Here is a 14092-nt window from a genome sequence, read left to right as displayed (position 1 = left end):
GGCTCTTGTGCACGGTACAATGCAGGCATAGCAATTTTCTTCGGGTGTACCCTATTCAAACTGCCTATGGTTGCAGGTGTGACGTAGACCACACCCTCTACTTCCACCATATTGGTGAACCGTCTTAGGAAATAATATTTGTACTCTTTAATTTGAAGGTGGGCATTGTCTTAAAAATAGCAAAAATACTATATCTAGGATTATTCCGACCTGCGTTGCAAAAGGAAAAATATGACAATGGGCCTCATTACAAGTGTGTCGGTCTGGAAACAACAGTGCCGGTACGCCTACCGGCACCGTTGTTTCAGGACCGGCACACTAAGGGTTTGCCTGACGGAGCTGCTGGGTCCGACAGGGCTGACCCTGCCGGGCACAGTGGCCATGGTAGGCAAGCCATCACAGAAGCAGCGGTACCGTTAACAAAGGTGCCAGTGCTTCTGTGGTCCCCATTCCCATATGGGAATGGGGACTTACAAATTATCAGCGCCTGACTTCCCGGAACGCTAGGGTTGTAATCCCCCGGTGTTATGGGGAAGTCAGGCGCTGGTAATTTTTTTCAGGTCCGGCAGCAACCTGCCGTTATCACTGGCAGGGTTACTGCCGGACCCGTAATGAGGCCCCAATGTATAGTTGGGTAACTGTGAACAACAGGGATGTCTTCTACTGGGGGGCTTAAAGTGGCATCTGATAGACAACGAGAGCATGGCTAAAGTAGCCTACGGTGTCAATCAAAACCCTGAGATGAAATCCAAACAATTGTCCATGGTTTCACAGCTACACATTTGTGTGGTATGTCCCTCCTTTTTCCCTTTCTCACCAACTATGTATGACGTGCTCATGGATCCAAATGCCAAGGGTTGTAGAGTAGAGGCATGAGAGAGAACCATGCGAATTAGAAATAACTGGGGGTTCAAAAAAAGTTGCTGCTCTGACACCCTGCCCACCTTTTACACTCACAAACCCCATTATCACCAACAAATACGAATCCTTCTGTTACTTTCTTGTGTGGCTCGTGCCCCCGCCTCCCTGGCTCCAAAGGATAAAAAAGGTCCTGCCGACCTGCTATTTTTTCCCACCTCACTTTCTTGACTTCATCTGTGCTGTTTTCCTCCTTCTCCCACCTCTTTCAGCTGTGCCTATGACCCCCTTTCATTAAGGACTTGGTTCCTATCAGCACTGATGCTGCAGATCTGTCATTGTAACATACATCACAGCTCTAACATGGTCAGAACGGTTCCATAATTATAATTGTTCTTTTATAATGCACTTAATTCCAGTGAGAGGTTTATAAGTGCAGGATTGGGATTCAAACCAGTGTTGTGTTGCCTAGTCTTCCTTCCAACACAAATGTATTGCCCCTGAGCTATCCTTCCTCCCCTTCCTGCCATGTTAAAATGTCCCCAACATAACAAAATGTTGTTGGGAAAAGACTGTGGTGAAAGGCTGATATGTTTTGTATGTTTTGAATTTTGCCCCGCCTTCCATAATGGAAGTGGGGGAGACACCCGCAGCCCCCGAACCCATTGTACATTCAAGTGAAGCGGGGGGACACAGCCACGCAACCCCTGCTCCCCTTGAACTTATTGGACAATGCAAAACGAAACAGCCTTTCACCACAGGCTTTTCCGGGTGACTTTTTGTAATGACTGTCTTTTTGTAGGGATATTTTCACTGGATACGGTCAGAACTCCAGGTTATCCTCGATCACAGGCCAGTGACAAAAATAAGCCATCTCTTCCATATGGTGTTGCTCTGATAGCACAGGAGCCATTTCCCTGTTCCTGTTACATGTGGCTCCAGCCTTGTTACGGAGCAGTGCCTCGCTGAGTAGTTTGCGCATTAGTATAGGAGAAAGAGAACATTCTGTATTCCATTAGCATGAAATCATAATAGGAAGATACAGAATCATGTCCTACCTGTCCAGGGGCATAGCAGTGTCCACCACAGGCCCTGCGGTGTGGATAGTCTTGCCGCTCCCATATCCGGGGGAGGGGGAAGCCCCTCAGCAGCACTCTGACTTAATTTCAGAAAGATGTAATGTTTTCATTAAGTCATAATGACTTCAGAAATAAATTGTTTCTGTCACGGTTTCGGCGCAAGATGTAGCGGTCTCTGGCTCCACTGTGCATGTCAGGAGGAAGTACGCTCTTCCTAATTCCTATCTGCGTGAACAGGGTGCTTTATACTTCAAGTTACAGCTTAGCAGTATCGAGGTGGGAGAGAAGGTGGCATACATCCACTCAGGTCCCGTCTCATCTCCAAGTCCTTAACTGACATTCACTGAACCTCCAGGTGTCCAAGGTTCCGCACACCTCACAACATTCTAACAGAACTCTCACTGCAAACACTCAAGACTCATAGTAGTTGGGTGTTAGTTTCTTCTCCATCGGCGCTTGTATGGTTGTATAAGAATGCTTTAGGTGAACTCAGTTGAGTTAAAAGATATAGGGCCTCATTCCGAGTATGGCGGTAAGGGATACCGGTCACCGTTAACGAGACCGGTGCCGGTAATCCCTTACTGCCACATTCCGAGTTCCCTTTGCGCCCTCGTCCTTAACGCCTGCTAGCAGGCGTTAGGGACGAGGGCGCAAAGGGGCTTTTTAGCCAATAACGGTGACCGTAAAGTACGGTCACCGTTATTTGCAATTTCCCCATTCCCATTGAGTCCTATGGGGGCTCATTTGGGAATGGGGAAGAGCCCTGGGGAATGGGAAATTACCGCCCTGGTCAACTCGGAATAGGGTGGTAATTTCCCATTCCACCAGGGCGGTGCCGGTACGGGTCCGGTGCCGACCAAGGCGCTACTACCGCCATTGGTTAGCGCCGGACTCGGAATGAGGCCCATAGTCCACAAAGGTCTTTGTTTGACAATTATTTGTTTATTTTTTTCACTGTCCATCATCTTTATTTTGGATTATTTACGAGTTTCTTATTTCACTCTACTGTCCTCTGCACAATTGATTCTCAAGATATATTGACATTATTTAACATATAATGCCAAACATATTTGATATTGATCGTCATGTGGTGTTTCTCAGGATTTATTGACACTATTTCATCTAGTGCCAGATATTCTAGACATTGATTAACATGTGGTGCCGACACATGTTTCGACCGTGGCGTCTTTATCAAGGCTACCATGGTTTAAAAGCAATTCAGACAATATCATAGTGCATGTTCACCATTGGTGTGGTGTGCATAGTGAGTTGTGGTGAGATGGTGGATTCAAAATTGAGGCTCAGTGACATAATGGAAAACATGAAATGTATCATTGCATTTGTTAATCCAGTATACAATGAAAGCAGTTTAATTCAGATGGGTAACATTTGTGAGCAAAATCACACTAATAGATGTAAATCATACAATATCGTTTGGCATGATTTTTGGTCATGGGATAAAGGATTTAAAAGAAAGAAAAAAGAAGTTGTTGAACAAGTGTTAGTAGGGTTTATAGACAGGATGGAGCAGAGATGTGGATTTGATCTATTAAGACTGGGGTTGGGGCTCACCTGTTTGAATTGCATCCTTGGTTAGGTGAGGGTTGATGCGAGGTGCACTGAGGTGGTGCTGTTGATGGTCCATGTTGGCTTGGCGAGTGAGGAGTAGGGAGTCGGTACACCTTAGTCTTGATAGGTAGGTACCTGGGGTGTATGATAAGATTGGTTAGGTGCTGGCAGGTTGGCGATAAGTCGCTAAATATAAATTAAAGTATTTCAAATTTGATCTGTGTTCCCTTGTGGACTTCCCTTGTGGACAAGGGCAGGGTAGTTGTTTAATAGTTATCTGATCCTGGGCTGTGTATAGCTTGGCATTTTTGGCTGCTGAAGTGGCGGCCCTGTGGTTTATTGTTTCCACAATACATAGTACTCTGTGTGCTCAAGACTCATACACTCTAGTCACAACACAAAGGTGTGTTTGTGTAAATGTGCCTTTGAATGAAAGTTCAGTGCGAATGGTGTGTGTATGTTTGGAGGTATGTGTGCATGTGTGAATAAGAATGCAGAGTGAATGTTATGGCTGGTTGCACATGTGGAGAATGCATTGTGAATGATGTGGGGGCTCCTGTTAATGAGAGAAGCTGGACTGGTGAGTGACTGGTAGCTGAATGTATATGAATGTGTGCATGTGGGGATGGGGCCCAGGCTGGGGAAATTGGAGCATGTACATTTTCTTACAGTAACATGGCATGTGTTCCTGCCGTTTTTGGGCAAAGCCAACTTGATGACTGTGACTTGGAGGGGTTGGGATGGGGAGTTGAATACAAATGGGCAGCCTGGACATTTTGTCTCAGTGGCATGGCATTTGTTACTCGCAATAAGGGCAAGGCCAATATGATGTGTCTTCTTACATGTTACATATGTGCAACCAGCAAGAAAATGTTACCTTATTGTGGCATCACATTTTGTAATGTTAAGAGCAAAACCAACATGAGGTGTGTTGTTACATGGTGGGGGAAGCATTTGTACAGCCATCATGGAAATGTTTCCTTTAGTGGCATAGCATGATTTCTGGCAGTAAGGGCAAAGTCAACATGATTACTGTTCTTACTAGGTGACAGAGGATTATTTGTGAAACCAATGAGGAGATAAAATGTTCTTACTACGGGCATGCATTTTTTACTGGCATTAAGGGCTTAGTCAACATGAGTTTATTAGATGGCCGAAGGGGTGAAGGGGTATTTGTGCAGCCATCAAGGAGATGTTTCCTTAAAGTAGCATTGCATTTTTAAGGACAAATCCAGCAGGAGTTTGTTCGTACATGAGGATACTGGCATACAATGGCATAGCCAGCATGTACATGTCTTCCTACGGTAGCCTTACTGCACATGATATTACTAACTGGGGGGTGGGGGGGTGGGGGGGTGGGGGTGTGGGTGTGGGTGTGGATGTGGGTGTGTGTGTGTGTGTGTGTGTGTGTGTGTGTGTGTGTGATAATCCTGTGTGTCCAATTTTGGTAACATGGACGTAATGGCAGGCTTATCTCCAAAAGGTGATGGTCGGCGGTGCTGGAGCACGGTCCCAGTCGTTTCAGATGGCTATAAGCGACTGTGGCGGAACGACAGTCAGCATTGCAGTCGATTTCAGCTTGAGGGACACAACTGACTCGAAAATGTCCTTAAAGGCAAACATCAGTAGATGCTCGTCCATTCACTTCTCTTAGCTTCTTCACTGGGATTGTGTCCTCCTTTAAGGCAGACTGACCAAATCTGAGGAGTGTTTTGCAGGCAGCTGCCTTGTCCTTGGTTTCGGATTCAGAGACTCTCTGCCACATCCCACCTAGGAAGCTTGCTGCAGAGCCTAGTAGGGCATGCTGTGTGCTGGCAGGGTACTGATTCTGGAGCTGCTGGAGGCTCCTCTGGATTGGTATCTCCCTCTGTTCCTTGGGAGATGTTTAGAGGAGGGATATTGTTTTCCTCTTGGAGGTCCTGGCCTTCCTTCAATGGCGGAAGATGTAAGGCAGACTGTACCTTCAGCTAGGGTCCAATGATGAGTTCTTCCTTTTGCTTCTGGTGAAGCCTTCAGATGATCTTCCAAAACAGGGTTTCAACCCTCTTTTAAAGCCAAATGGACCACTGGGATTGGTGTAGGCTAAGCCTACCTTAATGAACCACCTTTCTTCCCCCCAACAATCTCCTGTATGCATGTGGTCATAACCAGAGTGCTTTGCAACAGAAAAGGCAAAGGAGTGAAAACAAGTATACTAAGTCCCACCCATCTTCCTGTCTGCTGTGGATCGAAGAGTCCTTCTGGTTTATGGAGCTCTCTGTGGTTCCTGATTAAAGCTGCAGCTCCCCCTTTCAAACCACATACTTGTATCTTATGAATGTGGTCCCCCTGCAAGGTGAACTACTGTAAACACACAGTCCCAGACATGACAGTTCTCTGTGAATCGATACTGAGGGTGGGAGCTGGCTTCAGGTTGACACAGTGCATACGAAAGGTTGCTGGGGTTTCCAGTCTCCTTTGTTATCCTGTGCAGCAGGCCCCATGTGGGTCTGTTGAAGTACACTCTTTTAGTATGTTGATTATGTTAATCACTGCCACCAGATGCAGGGCCCCAACAAAAGAGCAGGGCGGAGCCATGGAGCCTTTGTTAGTTAATCAGGCTGGCCATGGCAAGGGGCAGGTTTGATCCTCCTCTTTCTGGAGATGCATTGTGTCCTCCTACTCTCATATACAAAAAACATTTGGCTGGGGGATTGTGTCTGTGGGCTGTGTCCACCCTAGGTACACGGGTCTATGTGCATGTCGTGCGGTTGGCATACAAAAATGTGTGTGGATTAGCCCCACACATGTTTAGGAGGTTGATCTACCATGATTCAATATTATTTAAAATTTCAAAAAAGCCCAGGCGAGCGGGTACCCAACATGCCGACGGTCAAATCCCTCACAATGCGAGGTGAAAGATTTAAGGTTCGATTAAAACACATAGTTACTTCTTTCACCTTGTGCATTGTGCGGCGTGCCCCTGCAGCCGCATGATCATTATGTGCATTGCTCATGCGTTGGTAGTCCAGGCCAACCCGGAGTGTGGCGCGGCCCATGCTTTGTTGACAAGTTTTGGAAGGCGCTCACCATGGCTTGCCAGGGAGCCTCCACATTTTGTGTTACACCTCTCTGTCTTACTGTGGAAGGAATGACAATTGTGCAGAGAATGTATTTACTCCGTGCATACTCCTCATGTATTTACATCCATACATTTATCATTCCTTGCACACTTTTCTTGTACTTCATATGGCCACATACAAGTATGCATCTTTTCAAATCTGCCTTCATCTCCACACACAGATCACATTTACGCAGCTGTATACACTAATGAACTGGTAACTGCCATCTTTCTGAAATTCTTGACGTCCTTACGCCAATTTGTGTTCTATTCCTACCAGTTCCTCACCTGGCATTTGTCTTCTGCCTAACCCACAGGCTAGCCCCACCAGCTCAGTTGCATTTCCATGGTGTGGCTTTGCTGCACCAACCAGGATTGGGGTTCCAACCACTTTTCCTCATGGTAGGGGTCTGCCAGCTCCTCACTAATTCTGTTCCTTCCCAGTGCAAAGTGTTAATGTGAGATTGCTTTCCAACAGCTTTCATTTACCTAACTCCTTCCTGCTGGTCCAGGGCGTCCACATACTTCAACTTTTTTTATACCATTTCTACAGTTCTCTTTTCACTTTATACTTTTCTACGCCCATAAGCTATAAGTGATCCCGCGCCTGCCCTTGTGACCCTCATTCCACAGGTTATTCTTATCTTTTGACTATATCAAGTGTACTGATTTTAATTTTACCTACAGCTCCGCGGTTGATGTAAACGCCACCTGCGCGCCTGTTTTTTGTTTCCCTTGATGCATCCTAATCAGCATTTCACTGTTGTGGTTTCTCTGTCTTGCATTGTTATCTGCATGCAAGGTCTTTGCTTTTCCTGAGGTGGGACCAGGGCTTGTCTTGCCACTGTCTCATACTTATCCTTCACCCTCAGTGGACAACCTCCACCTCTTAGTGTCATCAGCATTCAAGTAATGTGGATACTCTGCTATACGTCACCAGCTTCATTTGACTAAGCGGTTTTGGAATGTGGTACCCTCATCACTGTTTTTGTGGTGTCTCTGTACCCTCTACGGATATCCTCTGTCTTGTGGTGTTACCTTTACTCTTTGCGGATTATCTGTGCCACCCTACGATTGTGTCACCATTGCCCGTTGCCCTTGTGTTCGGTCCTCTGTGTGCACATTCCCCGCTTCGTCTCCATGTACTGTTCTTCTTTGCTACTTGAAGAGATAAGATGTGCTATATCCTGTAGTGTGTCGGGTCTGTGAGCTGTGTGGGTTCCGTGCTGAGGCGTGTTTGCGTCAGTGTTTGGTCTTGGTGGTCTATTAGTGCTAGTTGTCAGTTCGAGCATAACATCTTGGTTGGGTGATGCGCGGCCCTCTGGTGCTTAACATGTCTGTCTACCTTCCCACCTGCCTACAATCTATCAGACAATTCTGGGAATAAACTTATTTACCTGAAGAAGCTATTTCTGAGTCCTGAACCAGCATTCCATTGTGACTATTACACCGACTCATGGCAAGAAAATGTGCTTCTATTTCCAACATAGCCTGGCTCCTCACTAAAAGTATTGTTGCTAGATCAAGTACAATTTCTAGTGTGGTTGGTGTTACAAATGCCTTACGGCTCTGCAGAGAGCCAAGAGACATATAGCAGCCTGCCATGTACAGAGACCTGCCCTCCTAGGCAGGGCCCGCATGGAAAACAAACTGATCCAAATCATCTTGAAGGTTTGGTGATTTGCCAACTCTGAATCAACCAACAGTCTTAACTCATGTTTAAGGTTCAATTTCAACACAAAACTACATCTTCCAACTAGTGTAGTGTGCGGCGTGCCCCTGCACCGGCGTGATCATCATGTGCATTGCTCATGCGTGTTGGTCTAAGCCAACCCGGAGTGTGGCACGGCCTATGCTTTGTTGACAAGTAACTTCACCCAGGACAAATCACCTGCAATAAGAACATGGTTCATAAACCAGCTGTAATGGTGTATTACAGGTGTGTATTGACATCACAGTACTGTGTGTCAAAGCTGGCACAATGTTGAATTTACTTAAAAGGATAGTTTCACTTAATAGTTTATCCTCTTCTTTGCCTAGGTGCTTGCGTACCTTGTGTCAGAGATCTCTTTGCTTTTTATAAAGTCATTTAAGGAAATGTAACCCATTTGTCTTGTGCACGAAGGCAAATTCTATGTTCTTATATTTGACACCCCCGGGGTTATTGAGCGGTGCACACCCTGCATCAATAACGGTTTGCACTGTTGATACAAATATGATTATTATTTTCATACTTATCAATCTTTATCAATATTGTGTGTGTGTGTGTGTGTGTAACAAACTGGCAAAACCCAGGTTGCTATGCTGGTAAACAATATCCAGAATATGTTGATTTAGGCAATATCAATAATGTGTAGGTCACCAAACTAGAATGCTGTCTGTATATGCATATTTGTTAACTTTTATATGTCAATGACCTTTGGAAGACTCACTGGCAATGGTGCACTGAATATTTGGTGACACATATGTGAAGCAGAACAGCCTCGCCACACAGGGCCACCAAGTCATAAGAACATGTTTTCTTACCTATAATATAATAATACTACCCCCCTTGAAGACATACAAGTCCAAAATCAGAAAGCAATCCACATGTGTACATTTTTCTTGTCAAAAATCACCATTGTAGTGAACCTGGACAAATAATATTATTTATTCAGATTTGTAGAGCGCACGTCAGCCCGGGGGCATCGTGGCGCTTGTTACAGACAATATCTTAGTTACATAGGATACAATATTTACATACAAGACACAATATTTACAGTAGACATGTACACATTAGCAGTGCAGTATATTTACATGGATTCCTGAGAGTTTCCTATTATTTTGCAAGGAATGAGGTTTTCAGTTTCCTGCGAAAAATGGGGAGTGAGTTTTCCGCTCTAATGTCTGCAGGAAGAGCATTCCAGGTCTTGGCTGCAATGTAGGGGAAACTTAGACCTCCCGCTTTGGCTTTTTTGATGCTTGGGATGCAGAGTAGATTGGAGCATTGCGTCCTGGTGGGACGGGAGGAGGATGGTTTGAGGATGGTTTCTGATAGATAGGACGGGACGGAGAGAGAGAGGCATTTGTGAGTGAGGGTGAGGATTTTGAGAGTGATCCACTCTTTGACCGGGAGCCATTGGGCTGAGTGCCTGGCATGGGTGATATGCTCTCTTCTTGGGATACTAAGAGCGGCCCGGAGAGCATTGTTCTGCGTGACTTGTAGCCTGTTTAGGTTTTTGGCTGATGCGCCTGCTAGGAGCGCGTTGCAGTAGTCCAGTTTGGCTCCAATGGTTGCACTCGCTATAGAGAGGCAGTTGGGTTTAGAGAGGTAAGGCTTGATGGCGTTTATGAGTTTGGTGGTGTGCGCAGATGAGGAAGTGATTGCGCTGACTTGTCTAGTCATAGATAGTGAGGAGTCAAGATATAGTCCCAGTGTCTTTACGGCTGTGGATACGGGGATGATGGAGTTGTCAATGGAGAAGTTAGCGTACAGTTTGTCAAGTTTGTCTAGGGTGTTCTGTTGACCTAATATCATGATTTCAGTCTTGTCTCCATTGAGGCAAAGGCCATTAACTGCCATCCATGCCTTGATGATGGAGTAGATTGTGTGGAGTGCCTTGGTGTCTTCGTTGTATGATCCTGAAAGGGGTAGAAATACTTGTGTGTCGTCCGCGTAGTTCGTGTAGGTGATGCCGTATGAGTCGAGTTTGTCAAAGAGGGGCTTGGTGAACAAGTTGTAGAGTGTGGGTGCAGTGCATGATCCTTGAGGGACCCCGCAGTGGATTGTCGTGGGAGTGGCGTTGGCGATGTCCGAGTAGACTTTCATGGCTCTTCCCTCTAGGAAGGAGGTGATCCAGAGAGCTGATTCTTTAGAGAAGTTGGCTGAGTGTGTGAGGTGTGAAGTGAGAGTCTTGTGATCAACCAGATCGAAAGCGGCTGAGAGATCTAGAAGGAGCAGATGAGCAGGCTTGCCTTTGTCCATTATTTGGGTGATCTGACTCTTCAGATCCACCAGGGCTGTTTCTGTGCCATGTCCTTTCCAGAAGCCTGATTGCCTCGTCCCGAGGGTGGAGTGGGTTTCCAGAAAGTGTTGGATTTGGCAATGTGCGGCTTTGTCCAGTAATTTCAGGAGGAATGGCACTGTGGTTATTGGTCTGTAGTTGTTTGGTTGTAAGGGGTCGAGAGTAGGTTTTTTAGGAGAGGCCGGACCCAGGCCTCTTTGAGGTTAGCTGGGATGATGCCTGTTTTAAAGGACGCATTGATGAATGCCGTAAAGAGCGGCGCAAAGCAGTCTGCACAGTCTTTGACGAGTTTTGGTGGGCAAATATCGCCTTTACAGGGGGAGGGTTTGAGATTTTTTAGTAGGTTGATAACTTCTGATTCAGTGACGTCTCTGAAGGAGAAGTCAGGTATGGTGGGCTTGGACGAGGTGGGTGGGGTGTTGGTAGGTTTAGTTCCTGTCTGTTGAGGAAGTGCTTTGCAGTGGTCTTTGATTTTATTTTGGAGAAGGTCAATTTTGTGTAGCATGGCAGCTTGAATGCTGGTACACCAAGCTTCATCTTTGATTATTTCGTCCGGTGTATTGGGGGGGGGGAGATGAGCTCATTAAAAATGGCGAAGATCTCTTTAGAGTGTGATTTGGCGTTAGAGATTCGTGAGTTGAAAGCGTTGGCTTTGGCATCGGTGATAGCTATCTTGTATTGGTAGGAGATAAAATTGAATTGGTTTTTGGTACTAGTGCAGGGGTCAGATTGCCAGTTTTTTAGTGCTGCTCTTTTGTGGGATTGCATTGAGTGCAGTTCTTCAGTAAACCATGAGTTGGTGTGTAGAGATTTCTTCTCTTTTTTCCATTCGAGTGGTGCTATTTCATTGATAGCTTTGGTGATGACATCTTTGTAGATGTCTGCTAGGATATTGGGGTCATTAGCGAATGGGGGAGCTAACTCGGGGGTATTGAGGTATGGGCGCAGGTTATCCTCTGAGTTTTATTGAGCTTCTGACTTGTGCAGCGCTAGCAGGGTTCAGAGTTTTGTGGTTTTTGGTGATAGGAACAGAGAACTCGATGCAGTTGTGGTCAGTCCAGGGCAGTGAGGAGTTAGAGGTGATAGTGGAGAGGCAGTTATGGTCTGCAATCCAATCAACAATGCGGACTTTGGCATGAGTAGGACTTTCTACTTTTTGGGTGAAGCCCAGGTCATTAAGTTCCTTGGTGAGCGTGGCTGCAGATTTGTCCTTAGTATCGTTGAACCCGAGATTGAGGTCTCCTAGTAGAAGGGTTTTGGTGGAGCTTTTGATATTATTGCTGCAGATGTGAATGATGTTATCCTGGGAGTCTGGGGTGTTGCCTGGGGGGGGGGGGGGGGTGGTATAGTAGGTGAATGTTGATGGTGCTGTTGGGTGACAGTGTGAGTTTGGCCGATAAGAGGTCAGAGTTGTTGGTCGATGGGTGACTGACAGGTCGGAGCTGGAGGTTCTCGTTGTAGATGAGGGCTACTCCGCCTCCTATTCGATCTGGCCTGTCTTGTCTGAGTATGGTGAAGCCAGGTGGTAGTGCAAGTGCAACGGCGGGGCCTGATGCTTCATGTAACCATGTTTCAGTGATGGCTAATAGGTCAATGTTATTGTTGGTTATGAGGTCATGAATATCAGATGCATGAGCTGGGAGTGATCAGACATTGAGGAGGGCACGTTTGATGAGAGGTGTGTGTGGTTTGTTTGTGGAAGTGCGAGTGGTGGTCGTATCTGATATGTTAAGTGAGGTGGTATTGTGGGGTGTGGCGTGGTTAGTGGGTGGTGGACTGTGGGAGAGTGGGTGTCCCATGCGGGGGCAGCGTTTGGAAGTGGTGTGAGAACTCAGTCTATAGTTTCTGTATTCTGTGGGAAGGGGTAGTGTGCTAAGTTCTGTGGTCTGTATGTGAGCTCTAAGCCTTTCTAGTCTATGCATAATTACGACACAGGGTGTGCGAAGTGGCAGGGTTTGTGTGGTATCCGGGGTAGCGAGATGCTTGGGGTAGGTGAGTGGGCTTAGTGGTGTGGGTATGAGGGGATGGATAGGACTATTGGGTTGGAGAGCAGTGAGTGTTGCGAGGAGAGTGAGCAGCGTGGTGGTGGCAATGGTTAGCTTGCAGGACGCTATGGGCATGATTGTATGCTGGGCGGGGCTGTGTGTGGAGGAGGACACAGTCAGGTTGGGTAGACCTAGCCTGAGGTAGGCAGGAGTGGATAGGTTCAGAGTGGGCTAAAAAGCATCCTAGGGTCCTAGGAGGTATCAGTGTGGCTTATAACATGGTAAAAACAGCCATGTATTATGAATTTAGACGTGCGGTCCTCCACCGAGCCTTGCTTGGCTTGAACCATATAAAGCCCCCTGTATTCAGAGTTCCTGAGGGACTCGCTAGCAGCAACGGGATTTGGGTGGGCAGTGTTTCTGCTCAGCAGGCCAATCAGAATCACTAAATCTGTTGAGATTTGGTGAGCTGTGTAAGGTTTGGAAGCCATATTAACTGACCAGATCCCATTTACTTTCTTGGTATTTGATTTTCTTAAGGTGTAAGAGCAGGAGTGTACAAGGCAAGCCCACAACTTGTGTTTTAAAGAAATGTTTGTGTGGATTTTACAAGAATTTGGTGACATTTATTTACTATCGCATTAGATTTTAGTTTGTTTTGAGCCCGGTAGTCCCCCGTTAGACAATTTTCGGCCCCCTTCATGTAATTCCCTTTTGCCCTTACTGTTGCTCACAAAAAAAAAAATCACAAAATGTTTTCACTATACTGTTTTATTAACCCTTTGCGGCATCCCAAGAAGTTTTAAAACGTTTTCTTAAAGTCTCTTTTGGAGTCTTAATCCTATTTGGTTGTGTGTTTGTTCCATTAGCCCTTGTGTGACATCTTCTATTTGTTACCTGTAACCTGCCTTTAACCTCCCAAAAATAAAGAAATTCAAATACTACTAAAGTTTGCAGTGTGGCTTTTTTAAATCCCAAAAATATTCCCCTTTGTGCGTAACCCAGAGAATTCGTACTTTGTTTTAGTCACCTTTATTTGTGTGTCCCAAAACCATATGTGAATCAATTTATGTGCATGAGTAATCACATAGGACCTGATTCATGCAATATTTGCCTGGTTCAAAGTGAATTTACACTGCTGAAAAGTGACTTTGCACTGTCGACACAAACCCTGATTCATGGAACTGTGCAAAGTGTTTTTTTGCTGTGTAAAGTCTGGGCAAATTCATTTTGTACTGCAAAAATAACTATGCGCTGACTTTGCCCGGACTTTGCAATGCAAAAATACACTTTGCAAGGTTCCATGAATCAGGGTTTGAGTCGGAAGTGCAAAGTCACTTTACAGCAGTGAAAAATTCACTTTGAGCCAGGCAAATATTCCATGAATCGGCCCCTAAGGGGTTAGGGCTAATGCTCCATCGAGCTAAGGACCATTTATAAAGAAAAAGCTATTCTTTAACAGTAGGGGTGTAAGAGCCTGCAATGATCATAGCAAGT

At 45.8% G+C, this 14092-nt stretch overlaps 1 protein-coding gene across 1 annotated transcript in view; it reads left to right on the top strand.

Annotated features, from left to right (window-relative positions):
- The window catches only part of LOC138448413 (SLAM family member 8-like), a 110067-nt gene that overhangs the window by 28827 nt on the left and 67148 nt on the right, over positions 1-14092 (top strand). The window lies entirely within an intron of this gene.

This window comes from Ambystoma mexicanum, chromosome 1p, assembly GCF_040938575.1.
Source record: "Ambystoma mexicanum isolate Mex_15411 chromosome 1p, UKY_AmexF1_1, whole genome shotgun sequence".
In the NCBI taxonomy this organism is placed as follows: Eukaryota; Metazoa; Chordata; class Amphibia; order Caudata; family Ambystomatidae; genus Ambystoma; species Ambystoma mexicanum.
Note: the sequence above shows the minus strand (reverse complement) of the source record. Positions and strands in the feature narration are given on the sequence as shown.